This window comes from Stenella coeruleoalba (assembly GCF_951394435.1).
Source record: "Stenella coeruleoalba genome assembly, chromosome: 4".
Classification (NCBI taxonomy): Eukaryota; Metazoa; Chordata; class Mammalia; order Artiodactyla; family Delphinidae; genus Stenella; species Stenella coeruleoalba.
The window spans coordinates 78,929,364-78,956,651 of record NC_137149.1 but is presented as its reverse complement, the minus strand read 5'-3'; the positions used below and the strand labels follow the sequence as shown (position 1 = coordinate 78,956,651).

Here is a 27,288-nt window from a genome sequence, read left to right as displayed (position 1 = left end):
TCGGTTGCTTCCATGTCCTGGCTATTGTAAATAGATATGCAGTGAACATTTTGGAACATGACTCTTTTTGAATTATGATTTTCTCAGGGTATATGCCCAGCAATGGGATTGCTGGGTCGTATGGTAGTTCTATTTTTAGTTTTTTAAGGAACCTCCATACCGTTCTCCATAGAGGCTGTATCAATTTACATTCCCACCAACAGTGCAAGAGTGTTCCCTTTTCTCCACATCCTCTCCAGCATTTATTGTTTGTAGATTTTTTGATGATGGCCATTCTGACTGGTGTGAGGTGGTACCTCATTGTAGTTGTGATTTGCGTTTCTCTAATGATTAGTGATGTTGAGCATTCTCTCATGTGTTGGTTGGCAATCTGTATCTCTTCTTTAGAGAAAATGTCTATTTAGGTCTGCTGCCATTTTTGGATTGGGTTGTTCGTTTCACTGATATTGAACTGCATGAGCTGCTTGTAAATTTTGGAGATTAATCCTATGCCAGTTGCTTCATTTGCAAATATTTTCTCCCATCCTGACGGTTGTCTTTTTCCTTTTCTGTGCAAATGCTTTTAAGTTTTATTAGGTTCCATTTGTTTATTTTTGTTTTTATTTCCATTTCTCTAGGAGGTGGGTCAAAAAGGATATTGCTGTGATTTATGTCATAGAGTGTTCTGCCTATGTTTTCCTCTAAGAGTTTGATACTGTCTGGCCTTACATTTAGGTCTTTAATCCATTTTGAGTTTATTTTTGTGTATTGTGTTAGGGAGTGTTCTAATTTCATTCTTTCAAATGTAGCTGTCCAGTTTTCCCAGCACCACTTATTGAAGAGCCTGTCTTTTCTCCATTGTATATTTTTGCCTCCTTTATGAAAGATAAGGTGACCATATGTGCATGGGTTTATCTCTGGGCTTTCTATCCTGTTCCATTGATTCATATTTCTGTTTTTGTGCCACTACCATGCTGTCTTGATTACTGAAGCTTTGTAGTATAGTCTGAAAGCTGGGAGCCTGATTACTCCAGCTCCATTCTTCTTTCTCAAGATTGCTTTGGCTATTCAGTGTCTTTTGTGTTTCAAACAAATTGTGAACTGTTTTGTTCTACTTCTGTGAAAAATGCCATTGGTCGTTTGGTAGGGATTGCATTGAATCTGTAGATTGCTTTGGGTAGTAGAGTCATTTTCACAAAGTTGATTCTTCCAATCCATGAACATGGTATATCTCTACATCTGTTTGTAACATCCTTGATTTCTTTCACCAGTGCCTTATAGATTTCTGCAAACAGGTCTTTTGTCTCCTTAGGAAGTTTTATTCCTAGGTATATTATTCTTTTTATTGTAATGGTAAATGGGAGTATTTCCTTAGTTTCTCTTTCAGATTTTTCATCATTAGTGTATAGGAATGCAAGAGGTTTCTGTGCATTAATTTTGTATCCTGCTACTTTACCAAATTCATTGATTAGCTCTAGTAGTTTTCTGGTAGCATCTTTAGGATTCTCTGTATACAGTATCATGTCATCTGCAAACAGTGACAGTTTTACTTCTTCTTTTCCAATTTGGCTTCCTTTCATTTCTTTTTCTTCTCTGATTGCTGTGGCTAAAACTTCCAAAACTATGTTGAATAATAGTGGTGAGAGTGGACAACCTTGTCTTGTTCCTGATCTTAGTGGAAATGGTTTCTGTTTTCCACCATTGAGAATGATGTTGGCTGTGGGTTTGTCATATATGGCCTTTATTATGTTGAGGAAAGTTCCCCCTATGCCTACTTTCTGGAGTGTTCTTATCATAAATAGGTGTTGAAATTTGTTGAAGCTTTTTTCTGCAGTATTGAGATGATCATATGGTTTTTCTCCTTCAGTTGGTTAATATGGTTTATCACATTGATTGATTTGCATATATTGAAGAATCCTTGCATTCCTGGGATAAACCCCACTTGATCATAATGTATGATCCTTTCATTGTGCTCTTGGATTCTGTTTGCTATTATTTTGTTGAGGATTTCTCCATCTCTGTTCATCAGTGATATTGGCCTGTAGTTTTCTTTCTTTGTGACATCTTTGTCTGGTTTTGGTATCAGGGTGACAGTTGCCTTGAGAATGATTTTGGGAGTGTTCCTCACTCTGCTATATTTTGGAAGACTTTGAGAAGGATAGGTGTTTGTTCTTCTCTAAATGTTTGATAGAATTTGCCTGTGAAGCCATCTGGTCCTGGGGTTTTGTTTGTTGGAAGGTTTTTAATCACAGTCTCAATTTCAGTGCTTGTGATTGGTCTGTTTATATTTTCTATTTCTTTCTGGTTCAGGCTTGGAAAGTTGTGCTTTTCTAAGAATTTGTCCATTTCTTGCAGGTTGTCCATTTTATTGGCATAGAGTTGCTTGTAGTAGTCTCTTAGGATGCTTTGTATTTCTGTGGTGTCAGTTGTTACTTCTCCTTTTTCATTTCTAATTCTACTGATTTGAGTCTTCTCCCGTTTTTTCTTGGTGAGTCTGGCTAATGTTTTATCCATTTTGCTTATCTTCTCAAAGAACCAGATTTTAGTTTTATTGATCTTTGCTATCATTTCCTTCATTTCTTTTTCACTTATTTCTCATGTGATCTTTATGATTTCTTTCCTTCTGCTAACTTTGGGATTTTTTGTTCTTCTTTCTCTAATTGCTTTAAGTGTAAGGTTAAGTAGTTTATTTGAGATGATTCTTGTTTCTTGAGGTAGGATTGTATTGCTAGAGACTTCCCTCTTAGAACTGCTTTTGCTGCATCCCATAGGTTTTGGGTCGTCGTGTTTTCATTGTCATTTGTTTCTAGGTATTTGTTGATTACCTCTTTGATTTCTTCAGTAATCTCTTGGTTATTAAATACTGTGTTTTTAGCCTCCATGTGTTTCTAGTTTTTTACAGATTTTTTTCCTGTAGTTGATATCTAGTCTCATATCATTGTGGTCAGAAAATATACTTGATACAATTTCAATTTTCTTAAATTTATCAATGCTTGATCTGTGCCCCAAGATATCTATCCTGAGAATGTTCCATGAGCACTTGGGAAGAAAGTATATTCTGTTGTTTTTGGATGGAATGTCCTATAATATCAATTTAATCCATCTTGTTTAATGTATGGATTTAAGCTTGTGTTTCCTTATTTATTTTCATTTTGGATGATCTGTCCATTCGTGAAAGTGGGGTTTTAAAGTCCCCTACTATGATTGTGTTACTGTTGATTTCCCCTTTTATGGCTGTTAGGATTTGCCTTATGTATTGAGGTGCTCCTATGTTGGGTTCATAAATATTTACAATTGTTATGTCTTCTTCTTGGATGGATCCCTTGATCATTATGTAGTGTCCTTCTTTGTGTCTTGTAATTGTCTTTATTTTAAAGTCTATTTTGTCTGATATAAGAATTGCTACTCCAGCTTTCTTTTTATTTCTGTTTGCAGGGAATATCTTTTTCCATCCCCTCACTTTCAGCCTGTATGTGTTTCTTGGTCTGAAGTGGGTCTCTTGTAGACAGCATATATATGGATCTTGTTTTTGTATCCATTCAGACAGTCTATGTCTTTTGGTTGGAGCATTCAATCCATTTATATTTAAGGTAGTTATGGGTATGTATGTTCCTATTACCATTTTCTTAATTGTTTTTGGTTTGTTATTATAGGTCTTTTCCTTCTCTTGTGTTTCCTGCCTAGAGAAGTTCCCTTAGCATTTGTTGTGAAGCTTGTTTGGTGGTGCTGAATTCTTTCAGCTTTTGTTTGTCTGTAAAGGTTTTAATTTCTCCATCAAATCTGAATGAGATCCTTGCTGGATAGAGTAATCTTGGTTGTAGATTTTTCCCTTTCATCACTTTAAGTATGTCTTGCCTTGCCACTCCCTTCTGGCTTGCAGAGTTTCTTCTGAAAGATCAGCTGTTAACCTTATGGGGATTCCCTTGTGTGTTATTTGTTGTTTTTCCCTTGCTGCTTTTAACATTTTTTCTTTGTATTTAATTTTTGATAGTTTGATTAATATATGTCTTAGCATGTTTTTCCCTGGATTTTCCTCTATGGGACTCTCTGCACTTCCTGGACTTGGATTGACTATTTCCTTTCCCATATTAGGGGAGTTTTCAACTATAATCTCTTCAAATATTTTTCTCAGTCCCTTTCTTTTTCTCTTCTTCTTTTGGGACCCCTATAATTCGAATGGTCGTAACTTTAATGTTGTCCCAGAGGTCTGTAAGACTGTCCTCAATTCTTTTCATTGTTTTTTCTTTATTCTGCGCTGAAGTAGTTATTTCCACTATTTTATCTTCCAGGTCACTTATCCGTTTTTCTCCCTGAGTTATTCTGCTGTTTATTCCTTCTAGAGAATTTTTAATTTCATTTAATGTATTGTTCATCATTGTTTCTTTGCTCTTTATTTCTTCTAAGTTCTTATTAAATGTTTCTTGTATTTTCTCCATTCTATTTCTAAGATTTTGGATATCTTTACTATCATTGCTCTGAATTTTTTTTCAGGTAGGCTTCCTAGTTCCTCTTCATTTGTTTGGTCTGGTGGGTTTTTACCTTGCTCCTTTATCTGCTGTGTGTTTCTGTGTCTTCTCATTTTGCTTAGCTTACTGTGTTTGGCGTCTCTTTTTCACAGTGTGCTGGTTTGTAGTTCCCATTGTTTTTGGTGTCTGCTCCCATTGGCTAAGTTGTTTCAGTGGGTTGTATAGGCTTTCTTCTGGAGGAGTCTAGTGCCTGTGTTCTGGTGGATGAGGCTGAATCTTGTTTTCTGGTGGGCAGGACCGCATCCAGTGGTGTGTTTCGGGGTTTCTGTGACCTTATTTGATTTTAGGCAGCCTCTCTGCTAATGGGTGGGGCTGTTTTCCTGTCTTGCTGGTTGTTTGGCATGTGGTGTCCAGCATTGTATCTTGCTGGTTGTTGATTGGGGCTGGGTCTTAGCGTTGAGATGGAAATCTCTGGGAGAGCTTTCGCTGTTTGATATTATGTATGTCTGAGAGGTCTCTGGTGGACCAATGTCCTGAACTCGAGTCTCCCACCTCAGAGGCACAGGCCTGACACCCAGCCAGAGTATCAAGACCCTGGTAGCCACAGAGCTCAGAAGAAAAGGGAGAAAAACAGAAAGAAAGAAAGAAAGAAAGAAAGAAAGAAAGAGAGAGAAAGAAAGGGAAAGGAAGAAAGAGAGAGAGAGAGAGAAAGAAAGAAAGAAAGTTATTAAATTAAAAAATTTTTTTAATTATTAAAAATTTATAAAATTAAAAAGTAATAAAAAGAAAACCAAGGTAAGAAAGAATAGAGCAGCCAAACCAAAAAACAAATCCACCAATGATAACAAGAGCTAAAAACTATACTAAAACAAAAAATGGACAGACAGAACCCATGAACGAATGATAAAAGCAAAGCTATACAGACAAAATCGCACAAAGAAGCATACACATACACACTCACAAAACGAGAAAAAGGAAAAAATATATATATATCTATATATAAAAAGATGAAAAAAAAAGGAAGAGCACAACCAAATCAATAATCAAATCTATGAATGATTATAAACTCTAAATACTAAACTAATATAAACCTAAAACCAGAATCCAGTCAGTCACATACAGCAAGCCTGAAGTCTGCGGTTGCTCCCAATGTCCACCACCTCAGTTTTGGGATGATTCATTGTCTATTTAGGTATTCCACGGATGCAGGGTGCATCAAGTTGATTGTGAAGATTTAATCTGCTGCTCCTGAGGCTGCTGCAAGTAATTTCCCTTTTTCTTTGTTCGCACAGCTCCTGGAGTTCAGCTTTGGATTTGGCCCCGCCTCTGCGTGTAGGTCACCTGAGGTCATCTATTCCTGCCCAGACAGCATGAGGTTAAAGGAGCAGCTGATTAGGTGGCTCTGGCTCACTCCGGCCAGGGGGAAGGAGGGGTACAGAATGCGGGGCGAGCCTGTGGCAGCAGAGGCTGGGGTGATGTTGTACCAGCATGAGGCATGCCACGTGTTCTCCCAGGGAAGTTGTCCCTGGATCACAGTGGCAGGCTGCACAGGCTCTTGGGAAGGGAGTTGTGGACAGTGACCTGTGCTTGCACACAGGCTTCTTGGTGGCTGCAGCAGCAGCCTTAGCATCTCATGCCCGTCTCTGGTGTCCACACTGATAGCTGTGTCTTGTGCCCGTCTCTGGAGCTCATTTAGGTGGTGCTCTGAATTCCCTCTCCTTGCGCTTCCTGAAACAATGGTCCTGCCTCTTAGGCAGCTCCATACTTTTTCCTGGACTCCCTCCTGGCTAGCTGTGGCACCCTAGCCACCTTCAGGCTGTGTTCACGTAGCCAACCCCGTCCTCTCCCTGGGATCTGACCTCTGAAGCCCAAGCCTTAGATCCCAGCCCCCACCTGCCCCAACAGGTGGGAAGACAAGTCTCTCAGCCTGGTGAGTTTTGGTCAGTACCGATCCTCTGTGCAGGAATCTCTCTGCTTTGCCCTCTGCACCACTATTGCTGCACTGTCCTTCGTGGCTCCAAAACTTCTCCCCCGCCACCCCCCCATCTCTGCCAGTGAAGGGGCTTCCTAGTGTGTGGAAACTTTTCCTCCTTCTCAGCTCCCTCCCACTGGGGCAGGTCCTGTCCCTATTGTCTTGTCTCTGTTTTTTCTTTTTTCTTTCGCCCTACCCAGTTATATGGGGAGTTTCTTGCCTTTGGGGAAGCCTGAGGTCTTCTGCCAGCATTCAGTAGGTGTTCTGTAGGAGTTGTTCCACAGGTACATGTATTTCTGATGTATTTGTGGGGAGGAAGGTGATCTCCACGTCTTACTCCTCCACCATCTTGAAGGTCTCCCTCTCTGAAGCAAGGTCCTAGCACAACACCCCACCCAGTGAAGCAGGTGGAGGGCATCTGGTTTTATTCTTAACAGAATTATTTAGAGAATCATTCATGTTGTAGTGTTTCAGTAACTCGTAACTTTTTGTTTCTAAGTAGTTTTCCATTGTATGGATATACTACAGCTAATTTATCCATTCACTTGTTATTGGATATTCTGGTTGTTTCCAGTTTGCGCTAGTATAAAGAGTTCTTCCAGCCCTTGATATGAGCCATCCTAATATGTGTGTAGCTGTGTGTTATTGTGGTTTTAATTTTAGTTCCCCAATTACTGATAAATGATGATGAACATCTCCATTATGTATCTTCTTTGATTAAATAGCTTTTCAAAACTTTTGTCCTTTTTTTTAAGTTGGCATTTTAAAAAATGGATTTTTGACAGTTTTTTTTTAATATATATTGTGACCACTCAATTACATGATTTGCAAATATTTTCTCCTAGTCTGTGGCTTGTCTTTCATTACCTTAAACATGTTTCTAGAAAAGCAGATTTTTTTTTTAAAATTTTAGAGGGGTTAAATTGATCTTTTCATTCTTTAAAGGAAATCTTTGACAAAATCACAAATGTTTTGTCCTATGGTTTTTTGGTAGAAATATTATAGTTTTAGATTTTATATTTATGTCAGTAATCTACTTCTGTTAAATTTTCAATATGGAATAAAGTATGGATCAAAGTTCGTTTTTTAATATGAATATCTAATTAATCCAAAACATTTGTGGAAAGAAATCAAATATGAGATTTTGCCAAATGTTTTTTCTTTGTCAATTGAGATGATCATGTGGTTTTTCTTTATTATTTTGTTTACATGGTGAATTACATTTATTGATATTTGAATACTAATCCAATCTTGCATTCCTGGGACTGACTCTATCTGGTCATTGTGAATTAGTCTTTTATACATTTGGGGTTTGATTTGCTAAAGTTTTGTTTAGGATTTTTACATCCACTTTGACAAAAGATGTTACTCTGTAGGTTCTTTCTTGTAATAATGTAATTTTTTGTCATCTTTATATCAGGGGAATGCTCTCTTTATAAAATGAGTTGCAATATATTCTTTCCTTGTCAATTTTATGGGAGAATTTGTGTAGAAAAAGTATTATTTTTTCCTATAAATGTTTACTAGAATTAGCTAGTGAATTCATTCCAGCCTGGTTTTCTTTGTGGGGAGGTTTTTAGCTATAATTTCTATTTTCTTTTACATGCTGTTCTATTAAGTTTCTTTCTTTCTTCCTGATTAAGATGTGCATTTCAGGGATTTTGCCCATTTCTGTTAAGTTGTTTAATCTATTGTCATTATAATATTTATAGAATTTACAGTGATGTCAGTTCTCTAAATTCTGATATTTGTAATTTTTGTATTCTCCCTCTTTTCCCTGCTCAATCTGCCAATAAATTTGTCAGTTTATTGATCTTCTTAATGATTAAGCTTTTGGTTTCATTGATTTTATCTACTTTTTTTCTTGTATAAATTTAATTGATATTCATGCTTACCTTTATGGTTTCCTTTCTTTTATTCATTTTGCATTTAATTTGCTATTCTTTTTATAGTTTCCTAAAGAGGAACCTAAGGCCTTCATTATGGATACCTCTATTATTTTCTAATACAGTTCTATTATATTTCAGTACCATCAATTTCCTTCTATATACTGCTTTTTGACAATGTTTTATGAATTTGAATATGTTGTATTCTCATTTTCATTCAGTTCAAAATATTTGTCAATTTTCCTTTTATTTCTTCTTGAATAATGGGTTATTTTAAGTGTTGTATCTGTTTTCTAATTATTTGGAGATTTTAAAAATAATTTCCCTAGTATTAATAACTGATTTAATTCCATTGTTGTCAGAGAATATACCCTATGGGGATTAATTTTTCTAAAGTCTGTTGAGACGTATTTTATGACCCAGAATATGGTCCATCTTAATAGATATTGCATGTATATTTGACAAGCATGTGTATTCCATTGTAGGACAGAGTGTTGTATAAATGTCAAGAGTGAAGTTTGATAATGTTGAACTCATAACCTTATTTGTTTTCTATCTCTTCTCCCATAAATAATTGAGAGAGGGGTATTGAAATATCTGCTTCTATATTTTGATTTATATATTTCTCCTTGCAGTTATATCAGTTTTTGCTTTATATATTTTGAAGCTCTGCTGTTAGGTGCACAAACACTTAATATTTGTTGTATTCTTGATAAATTGGCAGAGTTATTGCTATGAAGGAGTCTTCTTTAACCTCAGTAATATTCTTTGCTCTGAAATCAAGTTTGTCTTACATTAACATAGCTACTCCTGCTTTCTTTTGACCAGTGTTAGTATATTTTCTCTATTTAATCTATTTGAGTCTTTATATTTAGAGTGTATTTCATTTAATTTATTCTATTTTTATTGTGGTAAGAACACAACATGAGATCAACAATCTTAACAATTTTTAAGTGCACAATACAGTATTGTTACCTATAGGTATAATGTTGTATAGCAGAGCTCTAGTTCTTATTCATCTTGTGTAACTGAATAGCACCTCTCATTTCTTTCTCCCTCAGCCCCTGGAAACCACCATTGTACTCTCTGTTCTTATGAGTTTGACTAATTTATATACCTTATATAAGTGGAATCATGCAGTGTTTGTCCTTCTGTGACTGGCTTATTGCACTTAACATAATGTCCTCCAGGCTCATCCATGTTGCCCCATATGGCAGGATTTCCTTCTTTTTAAAGACTAAACAATAATATTCCATTATATGTATATACCATATTTTCTTTATCCATCATTCATTGATGGAAATTTATGTTGCTTCCACATCTTGGCTAATATGAATAATGCTGCAATATTCATGGGAATGCAGCTATCTCTTCAAATCATTATTTCAGTTTTTTTGAATATATACCCAGAAGTAGAATTGCTGGATCATGTATTCATCCTATTTTTAATCTTTTGAGGAATTTTCATACTGTTCTCTGTAGCGGCCACACCATTTTATATTCCCACCAATAGTGTACAAGGGCTCTGATTTCTCCACATCCTCTACAAGAACTTATTATCTTTTGTTCTTTGGCTAATGGCCATCCTAACCAGTGTGAGGTGTTATCTCTTTGTGGTTTAGATTTGAATTTTCCTGATGAGTAGCAATGTTGATCATCTTTTCATATACCTGTTGGCCACTTGTATGTCTTCTTTGGAGAAATGTACATTCAAGCCCTTTGTCCAGTTTTAATTGGATCATTTATACTTTTTGCTATTGAGTAGTTTTAGTTCCTTATATATTTTGGATATTAATCCCATTTCAGTTATGTGGTTTGCAAATATTTTCTGCTATCTGAATTGTTTTTACATAAATAGTAAAAATAATCCTGAAATGCATATGGAACCATGAAAGACCCTGAATAGTCAATGCAGTCTTGAAACAGAAGAGCAAAGCTAGAGGCATTACACTTCCTGATCTTGACTGCAAAATATATTACAAATCCACAGTAATTAAGACAGTGTGGTACTCGCATAAAAACAGCCATATAGAACAAAGGAACAGGATAAGAATCCAAGAAATAAACTCATACATATATGTTCAACTGATCTTTGACAAAGGTTTCAAGAACACACAACGGGGAAAGAATAGTCTCTTTAACAAATGACATCTGCATGTCAAAAGAAAGTTGACATCTGCATACAAAATAATGAAATTGGATCCTTATCTTACACAGTACACAGATATCAACTGAAAATACATTAAAGATTTAAACATAAGATATGAAACTATAAAACTTTTACAGAAAACAAGAAAATTTTCATGACATTGGTGTTAGCAGGGATTTCTTAAATATTACAACAAAAACATAAGCAACAACAGCAAAAATGGACAAGTTAGACTACATCAAACTAAAAAGCTCTGCATAACAAGGAAACCATATACAGAGTGAAAAAAACTATAAAATGGAAGAAAATATTTATAATTGTATATATGATAAGGGGTTAGTATCTAAAGCATGTTTCATTTAGGCAGCATATAGTTGAGTCCTGGTTTATTGTCCAGTCTGAAAATCTCTCCCTCATAATTGGTGTGTTTAGACCATTTGCATTTTACTTTTTGGTTATTATTTATGTGGTTAATTTTAAATGTACTATCTACATATTACTTGTTTACTACATTTCCAATCTATTTTTACTTTTTCATCCTTTTCTCTCTTTTTTGAATTAATTTGTTATTCCATTTTATTTCCTTTTTTTGACTTACTAATTATACTGTTTTGTTATTTTAGAGGTTTCTTCAGAGGATATATATATATATATATATATATATATATATATATATATATATATACAAGAGAGATTTTATATATATAGGAAAATATGTATATACAAATATATAAAATCTTTATGTATACAGGCATACTTTGTCCTGTTGTGCTTTGCTTTATTGCACTTCACAGTTGGGTTTTTTACAAATTGAAACTTTGTGGCAACCCTGCATCAAGCAAGTCTATCAGCACAATTTTTCCAACAGAATTTTCTCACTTCGAGCCTCGGTGTCACATTTTGGTAATTCTCACAATATTTTAAACTTTTATTGTTATTGTATTTGTTACGGTGATCTGTGATCAGTGATCTTTGATGTTACTGTTGCAAAAGGATTACAACTCACAGAAGGCTGAGTTGATGGTTAACATTTTTTAGGAATAAAGTACTTTTTAATTAAGGTATATACATTGCTTTTTTAGACATAATGCTATTACTCACTTAATAGATTACAGTACCGTATAAATACTCAAAGCGGAAACTCTCCAGATTCCTGAAATTTTCTCTCCGTGCTCTTCCCTTCTATCTGTAGTCTTTCCTGTGGGCAATAGCTATCTTATTCTTTCTGTAATCTCAGCTTTGTCTCTATAATTCAGGGAATACATTGGAGTCTGTCTGATTTCTTGCTCTTTGGACCACACCTGTAAACCATCTACATCTATAAGTTTTAATGTTCATAGAGCTCATCTTATTTTCTCATCTCTCAGGGATCACTAAACATACCTAAAGTCCAGTGACTTTAAAACCATTGTTTCATGTTGTCTGTTTTTTTGTTGTTTAAGCAGGAAGGTAAATCTGATCCTTGTTACTCCATCTTGAACAGAAGTAGAGCTACTACCCATAGGTTTTTGACCTTTGTGATTTTCAAAATCAGAATGTATTGGAAACAATGGCATTTTTCTTATCTCCTCAACGTTCAACTGTTTTCTGTTCTAACTCATTTGGAACCATGAGTTACATTTCTGGAGGACATGTTTAACCTCAAAAGTGATTGCTCAGCCCTTAAGTTAGGCTATTTTCCAGATATATCATTTTCATTATTAATTACTATCAATGCTATTGCAATGGCAACACCATCCACCTCATTAGGCATGTCAGTAAGCTAGGTGTCAGCATTGACATCTCCTTTTCATCATCCTTATTCATTTATTACCAAGTTCACTCAATTTACATCCTAAATTTTTCTAAAATCTTTAACTCCTATCAATATCCACAACCAAAATCTACCACCATCTGTAGGCTGATGTATTGCAATCACTTGATAATTGGCCTCTTCTCATCCACTCTTAGACTCTTTTTAGCTGTTTTCTCAGGCTGTGATCAGGACAACTTTCTGACACAAATATTTGATCATACTAACACTTTATTTTAAACACATTATTGACTTCTCTTTCTTTTAGGAAAATTATTAAAATCCTTAATAAGCCTTATAAAACCCCTGTTTTAAAGCTAATTTAATTTTAACTTTAGTATAAAGACTCAGTTCCTTAACATGATGTATTTCTCCTTAACACTAATCACAACTGTAATTTTTTACATTACTTTGTATGATTATTTGATTGATATTTACCTCCCCCACAGGCTTATAAACAAACTATTTGCTTATTTTCAAATTCCCACAACTTAGTACAGTGCTTGACACATTTTAGCAATAAATAAAGATGTGTTGATTTAATCATACAACTTAGTTATTACATTAATGCAATTATAAATATATGTAATATTATAATAAAACTACTTTGAATATTTTAAAAGGCATTATGCTAAATAATTTACATAAAGCATCTCATTTTGTACTTAAATTCACCCACTGAGCTGTTATTTAAACTATATATAAAGAGGAAAAAGGTTCAGAGAGATTAAGAAACTTGCTCAGTGTCAAACAGCCACTAGAAAGCAGAATGGAATTTAAATGAAGATTTGTCCAACTCAAATATACACCATCTCCAACACTATAATATATTGTTTATTTCTCCTCTATAAAATCTGAATAAACTGACAACCAGCTTTTATAAATAAAAATCTTTGCCACAGATTTCTAGCTCAACTATGGGCAAAGTTCTTTTTTTTTTTTTTTGAATTTTATTTTACTTATTTTTTTATAGAGCAGATTCTTATTAGACATCAATTTGATACACATCAGTGTATACATGTCAATTCCAATCACCCAATTCATCACACCACCACTCCCACCACCCCGCGGCTTTCCCCCCTTGGTGTCCTTACATTTGTTCTCTACATCTGTGTTTCAATTTCTGCCCTGCAAACCAGTTCATCTGTAACAATTATCTAGGTTCCATGTATATGCGTTAATATACGATATTTGTTTTTCTCTTTCTGACTTACTTCACTCTGTATGACAGTCTTTAGATCCATCCACATCTCAACAAGTGACCCAATATCGTTCCTTTTTATGGCTTAGTAATATTCCATTGTATATATGTACCACAACTTCTTTATGCATTCGTCTGTCAATGGGCATTTAGGTGGCTTCCATGACCTGGCTGTTGTAAATAGTGCTGCAATGAACATTGGGTGCATATGTCTTTTTCAATTATGGTTTTCTCTGGGTATATGCCCAGTAGTGGGATTGCTGGATCATATGGTAATTCAATTCTTAGTTTTCCAGGAACCTCCATACTATTCTCCATAGTGGCTGTATCAATTTACATTCCCACCAACAGTGCAAGAGGGTTTCCTTTTCTCCACACCCTCTCCAGCATTTGTTGTTTGTAGATTTTCTGATGATGCCCATTCTAACTGGTGTGAGGGGACACCTCATTGTAGTTTTGACTTGCATTTCTCTAATAATTAGTGATGTTGAGCAGCTTTTCATGTGCTTCCTGGCCATCTGTATGTCTTCTTTGGAGAAATGTCTATTTAGGTCTTCTGCCCATTGTTGGATTGGGTTCTTTGTTTTTTTAATATTGAGCTGCATGAGCTGTTTATATATTTTGGAGATTAATCCTTTGTCCATTGATTCACTTGCAAATATTTTCTCCCATTCTGACGGTTGTCTTTTCGTCTTCTCTATGGTTTCCTTTGCTGTGCAAAAGCTTTGAAGTTTCATTAGGTCCTATTTGTTTATTTTTGTTTTTATTTCCATTACTCTAGGAGGTGGATCAAAAAAGCTCTTGCTGTGATTAATGTCAAAGAATGTTCTTCCTATGTTTTCCTCTAAGAGTTTTATAGTATCCAGTCTTACATTTAGGTCTCTAATCCCTTTTGAGTTTATTTTTGTGTATGGTGTTAGGGAGTGTTCTAATTTCATTCTTTTACATGTAGCTGTCCAGTTTTCCCTGCACCACTTATTAAAGAGGCTGTCTTTTCTCCATTGTATATTCTTGCCTCTTTTGTCATAGGTTAGTTGACCATAGGTGCGTGAGTTTATCTCTGGGCTTTCTATCTTGTTCCATTGATCTATGTCTCTGTTTTTTGCCAGTACCATACTGTCTTGATTACTGTAGCTTTGTAGTATAGTCTGAAGTCAGGGAGTCTGATTCCTCCAGCTCCATTTTTTTCCCTCAAGACTGCTTTGGCTATTCAGGGTCTTTTGTGTCCCCATACAAATTTTAAGATTTTTTTGTTCTAGTTCTGTAAAAAATGCCATTGGTAATTTGATAGAGATTGCATTGAATCTGTAGATTGCTTTGGGTAGTATAGTCATTTTCACAATATTGATTCTTCCAATCCAAAAACATGGTATATCTCTCCATCTGTTGGTGTCATCTCTAATTTCTTTCATCAGTGTCTTATAGTTTTCTGCATACAGGTCTATTGTCTCCCTAGGTAGTTTTATTCCTAGGTATTTAATTCTTTTTGTTACAAGGGTAAATGGGAGTGTTTCCTTAATTTCTCTTTCAGATTTTTCATCATTAGTGTATAGGAATGCAAGAGATTTCTGTGCATTAATTTTGTATCCTGCAACTTTACCAGATTCATTGATTAGCTCTAGTAGTTTTCTGGTGGCATATTGAGGGTTCTCTATATGTAGTATCATGTCATCTGCAAACAGTGACAGTTTTACTTCTTCTTTTCCAATTTGTAATGCTTTTATTTCTTTTTCTTCTCTGATTGCCATCACTAGGACTTCCAAACTATGTTGAATAATAGTGGTGAGAGTGGACATCCTTGTCTTTTTCCTGATCTTAGAGGAAATGCTTTCAGTTTTTCACCACTGAGAATGATGTTTGCTGTGGTTTGTCCTATATGGCCTTTATTATGTTGAGGTATGTTCCCTCTATGCCCACTTTCTGGAGAGTTTTTATCATAAAGGAGTGTTGAATTTTGTCAAAAGCTTTTTCTGCATCTATTGAGATGATCATATGGTTTATATTCTTCAACCTGTTAATATGGTGCATCACATTGATTGATTTGCATATATTGAAGAATCCTTGCATCCCTGGCATGAATCCCACTTGATCATGCTGTATGATCCTTTTAGTGTGTTGTTGGTTTCTGTTTGCTAGTATTTTGTTGAGGATTCTTGCATCTATATTCATCAATGATATTGGTCTGTAATTTTCTTTTTTTGTAGTATCTTGGTCTGGTTTTGGTATCAGGGTGATGGTGGCCTCATAGAATGAGTTTGGGAGTGTTCCTTCCTCCACAAGTTTTTGGACAAGTTTGAGAAGGATGTTAGCTCTTCTCTAAATGTTTGATAGAATTCACCTGTGAAGCCATCTGGTCCTGGACTTTTGTTTGTTGGAAGATTTTTAATCACAGTTTCAATTTCATTACTTGTGAATGGTCTGTTCACATTTTCTATCTCTTTCTGGTTCAGTCTTGGAAGATTAAACCTTTCTAAGAATTTGTCCATTTCTTCCAGGTTGTCCATTTTATTTGCATAGAGTTGCTTGTAGTAGTCTCTTAAGATGCTTTGTATTTTTGCGCTGTCTGTTGTAACTTCTTTTTCATTTCTAATTTTGTTGATTTGAGTCCTCTCCCTCTTTTTCTCGATGAGTCTGGCTGATGGTTTATCAATTTTGTTTATCTTCTCAAAGAACCAGCTTTTAGTTTTATTGATCTTTGCTATTGTTTTCTTTGTTTTTATTTCATTTATTTCTGCTCTGATCTTTATGATTTCTTCCCTTCTTCTAACTTTGAGTTTTGTGTGTTCTTCTTTCTCTAATTTCTTTAGGTGTAAGGTTAGATGTTTTTATTTGAGATTTTTCTTGTTTCTTGATGTAGGCTTGTATAGCTATAAACTTCCCTCTTAGTACTGCTTTTGCTGCATCCCATAGGTTTTAGATCGTTGTGTTTTCATTGTCATTTGTCTGTATGTATTTTTTGATTTCCCCTTTGAGTTCTTCAGTGATCTCTTGGTTATTTAGTAACGTATTGTTTAGCCTCCATATGTTTGTGTTTCTTACGTCTTTTTCCCTGTAATTCATTTCTAATCTCATAGCATTGTCGTCAGAAAAGATGCTTGATAGCAATTCAGTTTTCTTACATTTACTGAGGCTTGATTTGTGACCCAAGATGTGATCTATCCTGGAGAATGTTCTGTGCGCACTTGAGAAGAAACTCTAATCTTCTGTTTTTGGATGGAATGTCCTATAAATATCAATTAAATCTATCTGGTCTATTGTGTCATTTAAAGCTTCTGTTTCCTTATTTATTTTCATTTTAGATGATCTGTCCATTGGTGTAAGTGAGGTGTTAAAGTCCCCCACTATTATTGTGTTACTTTCAATTTACTCTTTTAGAGCTGTTAGCAGTTGCCTTATGTATTGTCGTGCGCCTATGTTGGTTGCATTTATATTTATAATTGTTATATCTTCTTCTTTGATTGATCCCTTGATCATTATGTAGTGTCCTTCCTTGTCTCTCGTAACATTCTTTATTTTATAGTCTGCTTTCTGTGATATGAGTATTGCTACTCCAGCTTTCTTTTGGTTTCCATTTTCATCGAATATCTTTTTCCATCCCCTCACTTTCACTCTGTATGTGTCCCTAGGTCTGAAGTGGGTCTCTTGTAGACAGCATATTTATGGGTCTTGTTTTTGTATCCATTCAGCAAGCCTGTGTCTTTTGGTTGCAGCATTTAATCCATTCACGTTTAAGGTAATTGTCGATATGTATGTTCCTATGAGCATTTTCTTAATTGTTTCCGGTTTGTTTTTGTAGGTCCTTTTCTTCTCTTGTGTTTCCCACTTAGAGAAGTTCCTTTATAGTTGTTGTAGTGCTGGTTTTGTGGTGCTGAATTCTCTTAGCTGTTGCTTGTCTGTAAAGCTTTTGATTTCTCCATCAAATCTGAATGAGTTCCTTGCCTGTTAGAGTAATCTTGAATGTAGGTTCTTCCCTTTGATCCCTTTAAGTATATCATGCCACTCCCTTCTGGCTTGTAGAGTTTCTGTTGAGAAATCAGCTGTTAACTTTATGGGAGTTCCCTTGTATGTTATTTCTCATTTTTCCCTTCCTGCTTTCAATAATGTTTATCGTCCTTAATTTTTTCCAGTTTGATTACTGTGTGTCTCGGCGTGTTTCTCCTTGCCTTTATCCTGTATGGGAGACTCTGCATTTCCTGGACTTGGGTGATTATTATCATTATTATTTCCTTTCCCATGTTAGGGAAGTTTTCGATTATAATGTCTTCAAATATTTTCTCTGGTCCCTCTCTCTCTCTTCTCCTTTTGGGACCCATATAATCCGAATGTTGTTCCATTTAATGTCCCAGAGGTCTCTTAGGCTGTCTTCATTTATTTTCATTCTTTTTAGTGTATTCTCTTCTGCAGCAGTGAATTCCACCATTCTGTCTTCCAGGTCACTTATCCGTTCTTCTGTTATTGTATTGTTCATCTCTGTTTGTTTGTTCTTTAATTCTTCTAAGTCTTTCTTAAACATTTCTTGTATCCTCTCATCTTTGCCTCCTTTCTTTTTCCAAGGTCCTCGATTATCTTCACTGTCATTATTCTGAATTCTTTTTCTGGAAGTTTGCCTATCTTCACTTCATTTAGTTATTTTTCTGGGGTTTTATCTTGTTCCTTCCTCTAGTACATAACCCTCTGCCTTTTCATCTTGTCTGTCTTTCTGTGAATATGATTTTTTTTCCACAGGCTGCAGGCTTGTAGTTCTTCTTGCTTCTGCTGTGTTCCCTCTGGTGGATGAGGCTATCTAGGAGTCTTACGCAAGTTTTCTGATGGGAGGCACTGGTTGTGGGTAGAGCTGACTGTTGCTCTGGTGGGCAGAGCTCAGTAAAACTTTAATCCATTTTACTGCTGATGGGTGTGGCTGGGTGCCCTCCCTGTCAGTTGTTTGGCCTTAGGCAACCTAACACTGGAGCCTACCTGGGCTCTTTTGTGGGGCTAATGGCAGACTCTGAGAGGGCTCACGCCAGCCAAGGAGTACTTCCCAGGACTTCTGCTGCCAGTGTCCTTGTCCCCACAGTGAGCCACAGCCACCCCCCACCTCTGCAGGAGACCATCCAACGCTAGCAGGTAGGTCTGGTTCAGTGTCCCCTGGGGTCACTGCTCCTTCTTCTGGGTCCCGAAGTGCACACTACTTTGTGTGTGCCCTCCAAGAGTGGAGTCTCTGTTTCCCCCAGTCCTGCCAAAGTCCTGCAGTCAGATCCCACTAGGCTTCAAAGTCTGATTGTCTAGGAATTCCTCCTCCCATTGCCGGACCCCCAGGTTGGGAAGCCTGACGTGGGGCTCAGAACCTTCACTCCAGTGGGTGAACTTTCGTGGTATAAGTGTTCTCCAGTCTGTGAGTCACCCACCCAGCAATTATGGGATTTGATTTTACTGTGATTGCACCCCTCCTATCGTCTCATTGTGGCTTCTCCTTTGTCTTTGGATGTGGGGTATCTTTTTAGGTGAGTTCCAGTGTCTTGCTGTTGATGATTGTCCAGCAGCTAGTTGTGATTCTGATGTTCTCGCAAGAGGGAGTGAGAGCACGTCCTTCTACTCTGCCATCTTGGTTCCGATCTGTCCAAAGTTTTAAATGTACACGTTCCTTCTGGCTGTTAGGAATTGTATGTTAAGAAGGCCAAGACTGGACTTCAGAAGAAGCTGAATCAGGCACTCTCTGCCCCTCAATCAGAGTTTGGGACTAGAGCTATGTCCCAACCACCTTCTGCTACTACCTGGTTGTTAGCAGTGACAGTGGGCAAGTTGAACTGCCTTGGGAAAAGTTCTCATGTGCACATATTCTGCTATCATTCTGTAAATTATAATCCACCCACTGAAAGATATTTAGAAATCATGTAATGTGACATTTCTGCCAGTTTTCCCAATGTACAACAAATTACAGTATAATGAGGGAATGATGAGAATGGGATACCTGATTAAAAATTCAAGGCCTGCGTCCAGCTATAAATATATGCAGACCTCCAGAATTTTAAATGTAAGAATTAAAAAGTGACTTGGAATCATTCATGGTCAACATAGTATAAGGAAAAGGGAAACTATGGGATGTGATTCTTCTAGATGAGCCACTTATTAAATAAATAGCCTTTATATTAACAGAATATTACCTCCCTTCTTTCATTCACAAAGTTAGGTGTATCAAATGTTGAATAAAATAATCTTTAGGAAAATGTTCTATTGTTACTCTTGTGTTCTAATTTTTATTGTAATATCCTTAGGGAAAATAAATCACAAACACAGAGTAGCGTCATTTGAGAAAAAATTCTCTAAATGACTACATCTTATTTTACTAGTAAGAATTCTAGTGGTTTACATAAGTTCTTTCCTATTAATTTTTTCTGATAAACTCAAAGATTTCTTTAACTTGCCCATAAAGTACTATACCTGCCAGGATGATCTGAATCTAGGTGTACTCTTGAAATACAATTCTGTAACCTATGACTTCAGGAAATTAAGTGTTGTTTGTATCTTGTGGCTTGTTAGTGAACTTTGTTGCTAACACAGCCTGCTAAAACCATGGCAGTTTCTGGAGCTGGGGCTCTGACTGCCTGCCTCTTCCTGCTCTTTCTCAGAGCAAACTCTATGATCACTGCCATTAATGCAGATCTTAGAGTATTATCCAGGCAGTAACAGGTTTGAGGTACCACTTAACTCTCCCCTCCTTTGGTCTCCTTCCAATACAGGACATGTAACCAAAGAAAATAGTTAAATGGAAAACATTGTGTCAAAAATGTGCAAGAGGGCTTCTCTGGTGGCGCAGTGGTTGAGAGTCCGCCTGCCGATGCAGGGGACACGGGTTTGTGCCCCGGGCCGGGAAGATCCCACATGCCGCAGAGCGGCTGGGCCCATGAGCCATGGCTGCTGAGCCTGCGCGTCCGGAGCCTGTGCTCCGCAACGGGAGAGGCCACAACAGTGAGATGCCCACATACCGCAAAAAAAAAAAGAAAAAAAAATGTGCAAGATTCTGATTTCCCAGTAGAAAGATATAGTATAATAAAACCTAGATTAGAAAACATGGCTTTTAGTTGATATTAAAGTGGGGTCTCCTGCTTCTTACTCTAAAATAAAATTTGGATTCATTTTCTCAGGTGTGCCTATATATTATGAGATAAAACTAGCTCTGCTTGGCATACTCCAAGGCTGACCAGCTACATAGAAGACTACATTACTTACCTTGCTTCAGAAGAAAAAGAAAGTACTTGGAACATAGCCAAATATGGCAAAATAGGCCAGGCCAGGTATGCTTTGCCATATAGAAGTAAAGAACTTAAAGTCGGTAAAAGGATCTGTTATGTATTAGCTTCATGGACATTTCATGTATTAATAGGATTCTTGCACACTAGTGAAAGGGAACTCAGTCAGGCTTTCATCAATAACAGCAGCCCCCCATAATGGGGAGGGATAAATAAGATTAAAAGAAGTATTTCCCCCAAATCTTATGTATGGTCAGATGGTCATCTGTGGGCCAGGACTGCAATGTGTGGATATTGAAAGGAGCACAACTGTTTCTCCCTATACCATTACAGTATTGATTACTTGAGGGAGTTTCTTCCCTCTACATTTAACTACATTTAGTCTGGAATATTTGATTGTAAAACTTCCTGGAGGGGGTGGGGGGCGGTGCTCAAAGTTTATAGCATTAGAGAAGTGATTTTTTGAATTCACACACAGAGAGCCATTACCCCTAAAGTGCAGGTAGTTGGGCTGTATTTGCTTCTAGAGTCAGTTATATGCAATGCCAGCAACACTCTATTTGACACCTTGAGATCCAGTGCTAACTTAAGAACAATGTAGTGCCTAGGCTATCCCATCTCCTAAATAACTGTACTAACTAGAGTACATTTATTTTTAAATGGTACATAAATCTTTCTTATAATCCATCTTGGGACTGGCGTGTGGGCACAGTGTGAGGTGGTGTGATTATTATCAAGGTCTTACACATTTGCCCTCAAGAGTAATCTCTACCCATCTTATGTTTGAATGATGAGATATATTGAAATGCTATTAGCAGCTAACACATTAAACACTTTGTGTTTTTTCAAACATTCTGTGAATGTGCTAGCATGCATTATCTCATTTAATCTTCACAACAAACGTAAGATCCCAAATATAATTCTTTTTTTTTTTTAACATCTTTATTGGGGTATAATTGCTTTACAATGGTGTGTTAGTTTCTGCTTTATAACAAAGTGAATCAGTTATACATATACATATGTTCCCATACGTCTTCCCTCTTGCATCTCCCTCACTCCCACCCTCCCTATCCCACCCCTCTAGGTGGTCACAAAGCACCGAGCCAATATCCTTGTGCCATGCGGCTGCTTCCCACTAGCTATCTACCTTACTACGTTTGTTAGTGTGTATATGTCCATGACTCTCTCTCGCCCCGTCACAGCTCACCCTTCCCCCTCCCCATAACCTCAAGTCTGTTCTCTAGGAGGTCTGCGTCTTTATTCCTGCCTTACCCCTAGGTTCTTCATGACATTTTTTTTTCTTAATGTCATGAAGAACCTAGGGCCAAATATAATTCTTATCTTATGGATGGGCATGATGGTTAATTTTGCTGTCAACCTGACTGGGCTTCGGGATATCTAGAGAGCAGGTAAAATATTTGTGGGTGTGTCTGTGAGGGTGTTTTTGGAAGAGATTGGCTTTTGAATTGGTAGACTGAGGAAAGAAGACCACTCTCATCAATGCAGGTGGGCACCATCCAATTCACTGAGGACATAAGTAGAACAAAAAGGCAGAGGAAGGATGAATTTGTTCTCTTGCTTGCACTGGGACACTCATATTCTCCTGACTTCAGACACTGGTGCAATTTTGGACTCAGACTGGGACTTACTATTGGCTCCCCTGTTTCTCAGGCCTTCAGGTTTGGACTGGAACTGCACCACCAGCTTCCTTGGGCCTCCGGCTTGTAGACAAATCATGGGACTTCTCAGTCTCCATAATTGTGTGAACTAGTCTCTTACAATAAACATCTTTCTATATAAATCTATGTATAGCCTATTGGTCCTGTTTCCCTGGAGAACCCTAATACAATGGGGTAACTAAAGCTTAGAGAAAATAAACAATTTGGCCAAAATAATGCACCTAATAAGCAATGGACCCAGAACTGAAACTGTAGGTCCAAGGGCAACTGATAATATTTAGCTGCCTCAGGAGCACTGATGCCTTAACTGGGCATGAATGAAACCAGTTCCACCTACCAACAGTTTGTAATTCTAAATCCCTCATCAAATAATTTTTAAAAGGTCCTCTTATAGTTACAATATTATAAAATAATCATATATATATAACATATATAATTACAATATTATAAAATAATCATATATATATAATATATATATATAAAACACAGAGCTAATTGTAAATGTATATATATTACTTTGGGCACTAAGTGATTATAGCTGACAAGAAACTTGCTTTTTGTTTTTTCCCATTTAAAAACGTTGTGTTTCATTTTCCAAAAATAGAAGATTATACATGCTTGATTTTTCTTGCTTTAGACCTGGAACTGATTTTAAGGATGTGACAATTGGATCTCACAGCTTGAAATTTTCTATGTCTAGAATTAGATGTAAAGATTTTGAAGGGAATTTATTGCCCAAGAAAACTGTAATAAATGGGCTGTTGCAAAAGATGCAAGTTGATATATTAGAGTGAGTAGTAACTTCTCTCATTGAAAAAGAAGAATTGGTGGAATATTACAATGGTATAGGTATTATTTTTATTTTCAATATTTTATTTGGGGTTTGAGTAATATCAGAATCCCTGATACAACATCAGACTACTTTTCCTTAAATGAAGTGTAGGTAAACACTAAGGGGCAAGCTTGGGTATCACATATAAAACAATAAACAAAATTGTCCTTCAAGGGTAGGTTTGACTGCTAGAGAGAACTGTCATAATGTGTCAAGCAGGAGAGAGCCCCCATCCTGAATGAGAAAGTTACTTGTCTATATGTTTGGCCACTGCAATAACTCACAAAACTAAATGTGGTTATACTGTACAACATTGATGAATGGCTAACTTATTATAAAAGCCTAAGAATTAACATAGAGTTAAGAAGTTCAAAGATTTAATAATGAGGTGGCTTCATATGCCTTATTGAGTGCCAGGTATTATTCTAAGCACTTTCTGAATTAATGCATGCAAAGCTCTGGTAGCACAAAGTCCACATATTTGTGCTAAAAATGTGACTAATCTACTAATGCCTTTTTTGATATGAAAGTGTCTTTGCCAGGAGTGAACAAACTGAAATGGCTACATGCCAAGCTTATGGAGTTGAATAAAGGATGCAAGTTAATATTTAACAGAGAAAAGCACCAATGTTAAAGTCAGAGTTTCAATAGACAAAGACTGGAGCATAAACCTTAGTCTTTGTTTTCTCTTGCCTCCATTTTAGTAAATGTTCTGCTCTCAGACCCAGTGACTTATGAGTAAGGCTCATTTAGGACAACTTGTCTGGTTGGTGTGTCAAACTATTGTTGGAAGCCCAAAGAGTTATGGGAACTTAGACATCTCTGTCCCAGCTGGAGGAAATACCAGCTCTAAGGTGAATGCAGTTACCCACATAATGAATAACAGATATTATTTCAAGAAACTAAACAGACACGACTGATACAGCTTGAGACAGAGAGCCTTGTGAAAGATCCTGTAGAGACCATGAATTAAGAGATATGGGAACATATGTATATGTATAACTGATTCACTTTGTTATACAGCAGAAACTAACACACCATTGTAAAGCAATTATACCCCAATAAAGATGTTAAAAAAAATTCATTTAGAAATGCCGTTTCCACTAAGGGATGATCATTAAGCCTGTCTGAGATAAGAATTGGCATTGGCAGGTTAACAACTGGATTCTTTAAAATTTTAAATTGCCGTTTTCACCATTAAATCTTTAAATATAAAAACTTCTTTCTTGTTAGTATAAATAATGTTATCCCTGAAGAATAGCACCAGAGCAAAGGTTCTATTTTTCTTTTTTGAGAATAAATTTGGAAAATTTTATTTGAGCCAAATTTGAGGATTGTAACCCAGGAAGAGCATCTCAGAAAGCTCTGAGAACTGTTTCACCCATTAGACGTCAAGGCACAGTTATGTAAGTTTTTTGAGGTAGAGGGTTGTACATCAAATGACATATTATTGACAGTTTACATAATCCAGATCTAAGCATGATCGTGGTGAGTCATGTGACCCCTTACAAGATGAAGAAGGAATGTTATCTTTTAAGGAGTTGTCTTGTTGTTGCTAGGAAAGTGTTACTCTTTATGGTTGAGTAGACCCCGTTCCCTAAAAACCAAGTCCCCCTAAAACTGAGTTCCTCTCCCGAGTTTATGATTAACATCTCTATCCAAAACGATGGTTCCCTTTTTTTGTCCAACATCTATTCTCCTCAAGATTGAGGAGTATCAAAGAAAAGGGGGGATTGATACTGCACAGGGCCCTGTGGGGCTCCTGGGCACAAAGACTTTCTGTGTCCCCCATTTCTTTGATTATAGGAAACAGCCTTCATTCAGCCTCCATGATCTTCCCTGGGTTCCAATGGGCAGATTCAAGCAGTTGTTAATTAGGGAAGGGAGGGGATGTGAGACCGGGGGAGAAATAGTCAAGAGTAGCCTTGGGGCAAGGTCTTGTTTCCCCATTAACAATACACACAACAATATCTTTGAGCTGTTTTGCAGATGTTGAAACCCCCTCCATGTGGGAGAAGTTAGGGATGGTATGCTGCCCCAAGCAATGGTTCTTAACCAAGGGCAGTTTCTCCCCCAAGGGATATCTGTCAAGGTCTGGAGACATTTTTGGTTGTCACAGCTGTGGAGTTGGTGCTACTAGCATATACTGGGTAGAGGATAGAGTTAGTGCTAAATACTCTACAGTGCACAGTACAGCCCTTCCCACAAGAGCACTGTTCAGCCCAAAACACCTGTAGTACCTAGGTTGAGAAACCATGCACTAAAGTAAAATTTATAATATGTAAACGAGTCACTGCTGCTATGATCCATTTCATTTTTAACTATTTGTTGGCATTCTTTAGGTAGATAATAGTTAACGTGGTAAAATAAGCTGCTTTGTAAACATTTTGGAAATGTTTTATGTCAATTTGTAAAACTCTCCCTCTCACTTTCTCTCTCCCTCTACACACACACTTATGTATATCAATACTGGGATTAATGTTTAAAAATTAATTTATTTTCTATCAAGCCCGTTAGATTATAAGCTCTTAAATGTTTGAGCCATCTTGTTTATATTCCCAAGTCCTGACAAAAGTCTTTTCTTTCCCTATGATGAAGTATGTGCAAAATAGACAAACAAATGACGGGTTTACATTTTGTGCATGTTGTGTTCAGATAGAAATAAACTGATAAGAAACTAGTGAAATAAATAATATAGCATGATGGTTCTGATTATGATTTATACCTCTTTGGTTTAATCTTATTTCCTTTACTCTACCAGCAGCATAACATTGGCCAAGTTGTGTAATGCCTCAATGCCTCAATTTGCTAACATATAAAATGGATCTATTATACAAGGTTATTATAAGAATTAAATAAGAAATATATTTTAAAAACTCGCAGCAATGCCTGGGCATATAAAACATTATTATTTGTTGCCATCTGTATCCATTCTTCTTCCCAAATTCTTTTATAGGGTGGTGAAATTAGGCAGAACCCAGATCATTCATCTGACCTCAGCATTTCTCCCTGTACCTCTATAAAAAAAATAGACGTGGTACCTTCTTCTTCTTTGTATGGAGTATAAGAATAGGGTCTACAGTGGATGAGAGATTGTGCTTTGCTTCCAGATCCCAGGCAAATAATGAGGACCTCAAGACTCCCTGAAGCCTCAGCATGCAGAATCCAGTAAATTCCATCAGAAAGGGGCTGTGCCTACCATTGGCTGGGTGTTATCTTGGCAGGACCTACTAGAACCTGCTGACTCCATTTGATTTATTGGTAAACAGCTCTTGTGTGTTGATTGTCACCAGGCTTACTGCTTGGAGGAGGACTTTTGACACATACCAGGAAGACTTGAGATATGAAATTCCTCCATGTGCATTCACAATGGAATAAATCTCTACCAGCTTTTTCTCTACCTGCTCCCTAGAGAAGAATCCTCCACATCTTCTAGTCATTCATTCACCAGTGAGAAAGGAATCCTGAAGGAATACATTAAGGCTTATTGAACTCAAAATCATGATCAAGAAGAGAAAATAATTACAGCTCAATAAAGGATGTGTTAGCATGAACAATGAAGATGGATGTTCAGGGTAGACATTCAGAACAAAAGTCTCTCCTTGAAGTACATTAAATGAAAAAGACAGGATTTCATTGTGAAAAAGTTAACAAAAATAATAGTAATGAGAAAGCCCACAAATAGGCACAATGATTTTCTGAAACAAAAGAAATCCCAAGGTTTTCAAATTTTAAATTTATAGATTAACTGAAAAACAGGATTTTTACTATTATGAATAGAAATATTATTGAGGAAGGTCAAATAATATATAAATATAAATTGTGACTTTTCTCTCTGTAATATACATGGAAATGAAATTCATGAGGGAAAATAACAGGCATGTAGAACAGGTAAAGGAAATCTCATATGCAAATAAAAGAAATTATATAACAGACAAATATTGCAGAGATGGTTATTGAACATAAGAGAATTTCCCTAAATTGAAGAAAATTTTTACTTAAAAAAATTCCTAGAAAAATTAATTTTAAAGACATTCTAAGGCACAACAGTAATATTTCTACATTCTGAGGATAAATGGATATTTTACTGACCTTCAGACCCA

The 27,288-nt window shown here is 36.5% G+C and overlaps 1 long non-coding RNA gene across 3 annotated transcripts in view; it reads left to right on the top strand.

Moving 5' to 3' along the window:
- The window catches only part of LOC307185679, a 66,696-nt gene extending 39,652 nt beyond the window's left edge, over positions 1–27,044 (top strand). The window contains exons 3-4 of one of the 3 annotated variants that reach the window (XR_013828142.1): positions 20,570–20,719; positions 26,296–27,044. This is a non-coding gene — a long non-coding RNA (uncharacterized lncRNA). Of the gene's footprint in view, positions 1–20,569; positions 21,025–26,295 lie in introns of those variants that run through there. The other 2 variants (XR_013828141.1, XR_013828143.1) reach the window with 2 other exon arrangements.
- Positions 27,045–27,288: the final 244 nt, after the last annotated feature.